This window comes from Pteropus vampyrus, unplaced genomic scaffold (assembly GCF_000151845.1).
Source record: "Pteropus vampyrus isolate Shadow unplaced genomic scaffold, Pvam_2.0 Scaffold113, whole genome shotgun sequence".
In the NCBI taxonomy this organism is placed as follows: Eukaryota; Metazoa; Chordata; class Mammalia; order Chiroptera; family Pteropodidae; genus Pteropus; species Pteropus vampyrus.
In genome coordinates this window covers 2,863,170-2,868,027 of record NW_011888894.1, presented here as the reverse complement: position 1 = coordinate 2,868,027, position 4,858 = coordinate 2,863,170, and the positions used below count along the sequence as shown (strand labels likewise).

The 4,858-nt window shown below is 40.6% G+C and overlaps 1 pseudogene; it reads left to right on the top strand.

Moving 5' to 3' along the window:
* The first annotated feature begins 3,381 nt into the window (after nucleotides 1-3,381).
* On the top strand, nucleotides 3,382-3,497 carry LOC111743429 (annotated as a pseudogene).
* The last annotated feature ends 1,361 nt before the right edge of the window (nucleotides 3,498-4,858 follow it).

Genomic DNA, 4,858 nt, shown 5'->3' with positions numbered 1-4,858 from the left:
TTAACAGATTTTAAAAAGACAGCGAGATACCTGAATCCAGTAGTACTGTCTTTTGTGATAGGACGTGCTGGTCCAGTGTACAAGTCCATTTCTTTCAGAACAACTGAAAAGCATCTCCGCTAAAGCTGTTTACATTCCCTTCTCCACTGATCAGGCTGACCGAAACAAATTCATAAACTGAGAAAACCTGAAAACTGGGAGGGGTGCAGGAAAAAGGAAGGATGGAAAGAAATATTATCATACATAAAAGAACCAACGCTGTTTGGAGGCAAAATGCTGATGGGATACATCCAGCAACAATAGAATGAAAACGGATGGGATTTCCTTTAATGAATCACATCTAAATTGAATCTCTTATTTGCTGCTTTTGAGCGAAAGTTTATATTAACATTTGAAGGTGTTCTGTATGCTTTTGAGAAACCTTGAATTTTTATTCTCTAATCACAAAAAAAATAATAGATTTGAAGTAAAGGAGGTCTAACAATTAGGATACAGTTGGCCCAGGGCTGTCATAAATTATGATTGTCCAGCCTCCTTTCAAATGGGTTTGACATATAGAAATCCTGCTAAAATTTTAAGACACATGGGAGAAATAGTTGCAGAGAATTGTGTCCTTGTAGTCATGAAGATAGCCACAAAAATGTTGATGTACACACAGAGTTACACAAGAAAGATCATAGATTAATTGGGAACAAGAATTGAAAGCTGCCTTATGGCAACTCAGGAAAGAATTCCAGGGAAGGAAGGACTATATTGTAGCTTTGTCTATATGCTTATCCTGTTTTGTTTGCATTCCCTTGGGCAATGCTCTACAGACCTATGTTACTTACACGGTGATGACTCTGTAAGAATTCCTCAACAGTGATTTATGGGGCTGACCACATTTTCCATAAACTCAAAATGACTACATCCAGCCATGTGCTCATGAACAAGAGTCACAGGTTCTGAATTTTTCCTTTAAAACAAAAACAAAAACAGAAATCACCTAATTACATTCTCAATTGCAGTCTCAATTCTTTCAAACGAATGTTGACCTCCCAGAAACCTGGTAATTCTTCCTCTTCTGTTCCTATCTGCCCCATCCACCCCTTCAGTTAACCCTCCCAGCCCTACAGAAGCAGACTGGGGCTCACCAACAGAGCCTCTGAGGCTGCTGAAAGGGCTGAGCTCCTACAGACCCCTTCACAGAGCACAGGGTTGAAGGAGGCCTGAGCCCAGAGTCACATCCTTCCCTGGGACGGGTGCCTACCTCCTCAGAGCTGTCCAAGCCTCAGGTCAGGGAAAACGGGAATGGAACGACAGCAGGAGACCTGAATGCTTTCTGTCTGCCACTACCCCTCTTCCTCTTTCTGCCTGGAGTAGGTTCACAGTCCTATTTTTCCTTGGAGCCCACCAGGAAATCCTGGGCCAACATAGAAGAGAAAGTGCCAGAAGAAACCACTTAAATAGCAAACTAGCAACACATCTGATCCTTAAATTCAAATAGTTCACTAAGCATAAACCATCCCCCCACATACATGCTTCTCATATGTAGCCACTGCTATGCTCTTTCTAAAACATGAATCTCAACATGCCATTCCAAGGCTTATAAAGATGTGGAAAAAGCACGGAACCCTTAGCTTGATTTAGAAAGGCCTCTCTTTCCATTTCATCTGCTACTTGCCCCAGGTTCTCGCATCACCCCTAATCACTCTGGCCTCCTAGAATTGCTCATCATTCCCTGAACATGCCAGTAGCTTTTGAGTCTCTTTGCCTTTGCATATTCTATTTTCTGCTTGGAATGCCTTTCCCATCATCTCTACCTAGTGAACGATCATCTTGGCAGTGTTTTTCATTATCCGCATGATACTCTTGTAAACAAAATGTTGCTGTCCAGACCCACTGTAAAGGGGGCATTGCCAAAGCAGAGCGTATTCAGAGACTAAACAAAGTATGAAAATTAGAACCTGTGTCCCATTAGCATTTTCCACAATGGTCTCCAAGACTTCCTACACACCTGGGCCACTCTTTGAGGTCAGGTCAGAAGATTTGCTCACCTTTCAAGGACAAATGGTGGAAGGGATCGAGAATGTTTAATCTGAGAAAGACTTAAAGGCACCTGAGAGCTTTTAAACTTGCTCATCATGTTATGCATCCCATTTTGTAACCCTTTTTTAATCATTAAACTATATTCAAGGAATAATTTTTTCATGCTACTACATATCCTTGAATAATATCATCTTAATGGTCATGTCGTAGTCTATTATCTGTGACATAACATTTCTGCCTGTCTCCTCTTTGGGGGCATTTCTTTCCATGTTTATCTTTATAAATGAAACTCTAATCAGTATCCTTGTTGCCAAATTAGTATGCACAGTCATGTATGTTTCCTTAGGATAAGAGTCCAGCTGCCTGCTACAACAAAGAGCGTGCCAAAATTTTAAAGCTTTGATACATATTGTCAAATTGCCCTCCCGAAACACTGGTGGATTCACCCTATGTCAGCATCTATGAAAAGCCCATATCCCCAGATGTTCACCAGTATTATTAAACTTAGCTATTTGGTAGGTGCTAATTTAATTTGTATTTTTTGTCCCTGAGGTAGAACAATTTTCAAATATTTATTTTTTCTTTTGTCAATTACCTGTACATGCTTTTGGCCCATTTTTCTATTAGATATTTTAGCATTGATTTTTATATATTCACTTGCTAAACCCATCTTTATTCATTTATTAATCAAACTTTTTGAGAACCTACTATGTGTCAGATTTTGTGCTATGCATTACTTTGCACTATGCATTTGGCTATACACATAGCCAAAGTTTTTCCTAGTTTTTCATTTACATTTTAATTTTTTTAAATGTGTTGGAAGCTAGCTATAATTTTATAGCCAAACCTATAAATCTTTATAATTTCTGCCTTTGATGTCAAACTTAGAATGGCCTTCCTTACTCCAAGAGAACATAAATTTTCACAAAAATTTCCTTCTTCTACTTCTACCTCCTCAGTCTCAGTTTTTTGTGGTAATGTGAGTTGGCACCTTTTCTGTATCTTCTTGGGTGTTTTATTATAAATTTGAAGAAAATGCTTTCAGGAGCAATCAGCCATATTAAATCAGAAGTCCTGGAACATTACCTTAAATTTTTTCAAGTGTGGAATGTGACTTGGATTTTCTCTGCGTCACGTCAAAGGACAGACTAGAGCCACAGGTAGAAGTTACAGTGAAGCAGATTTCATTTTAAAGAATTGAAGGATGAGAGTTTCAACAACAGAATGGCTGCCCCAAGATGACTGAGCTCCCTGTTATCAAACCTGGACGTGGTTCCATAATGTAACAGTTAGAACATCTGCTTTGCACGCAGAAGGTCCTGGGTTCGCACCCCAGTTGAGCCACGATCCATGGTCTATGGCCATGCCACCCTGAACAAGCCCGATGTCTGATCTTGAAAGCTAAACAGGGTTGGGCCTGGTTAGTACTTGGATGGGAGACCACCTAGGAAGACCAGGTGCTGTAGACATAAATCATAATAATAAATAATAATAATTTTAAAAAAAAGAAAACAGTTAAACCCTGAGGCTAGGACATAGCAGAGGATTCCTGCAGCAGGTTCTCAAACTTGAGCATGGAAAGGTTTGTTAAAACACAGATTGTTACACCCCACTCTCAGAGTTTCTGACCTGGTGGTTCTGGGGTTGGGCCTGGAGATTAGCATTTCAAACAGGCTCCCAGATGCTGCTGCTGTTGCTGCTGCTCTGGAAACCACACTTTAAGGACCAGTGAGATAAATAGAACTCGATGACCTTCAAGGTCCCTCTAAACCTGAGATCGTGGGATCCTTAGTCAACATTTCTATACCTATTTGACCACCAAGCCACTACTCCCCAGTATTTCTCCATGGAACACCTGTTGACACAATGGGGGAATAACTATTCTAGCTTAAATCTAAATATTAAGCCCCAATCAGTTGCAGAGAAATCCTTCTCATCTGCAGACATTTCTGTTTCTGGGTTACTAATTTCAAATGCAGAAATATAAGGGAACTTCTCAATTCATGGAAGTTCATGGAATCCAGTGATTTTCAATCTGGTTGCACACTGTGGTCACCTGGGGAGCTTTAAAGCACTGATGCCAGGGTCCCACCCCAAAAGTTCTATTTAATTTATTTGAGATGAGGCCTGGACATTGGGGTTTTAAAATCTGCCCCAGGTGATTCTAACGAACAGCCAGTTTTTTGAATCAGGGACCTGGTTCAATTTTCTATTTTTCAGTCAGGGCAGCATCTACTCTTTCCTTCTGGAAACAATTTGAAGGCAACTCTCCACACTCCTTAGAAACCTCATGCCCATGTCTCATACGCATAAGGAAAATAAATGAATGATTACATCCTTTATGTCTTGCAACAGTCTCTTTACCAAGAAGATGGTTAACATAGCTTCCGGCTGCGGTGTTATTGCTACTCCTTGGGTAAAGAGGATGGGAAAGGGAAAATATAACTCTGCCTTATATGTCTTTTCTAGATTTAATTCAGTCAATGTATCGACCAGTCCAAACCCTCTCCAGTCATTTTTACCCCAACTTAAACTCTGACCCCATCACGAGATCTGGGAGAAACCCAATGAGGTTGGATGTCTTCTTTGTTTTCAGTTTCTTGGTTTCTCCCAGATCTGGCAGTAGGAGGCTGGTACATTCCATTACTGTCAGCATGAACAAAATACTAAGAAACAGTGGGCTTGTTTTGCATCACTGGGCCTCCTAGCAATCAGAAGAGACCCAGGAAACACACACATAAATGTACATAAACAATGTTTGAAACTCATCTGAAGCGCAGAGGTTGTGAAATCCTCTTCCGGAGATCCAGCCCCAGGGCTGCTGCCGTCT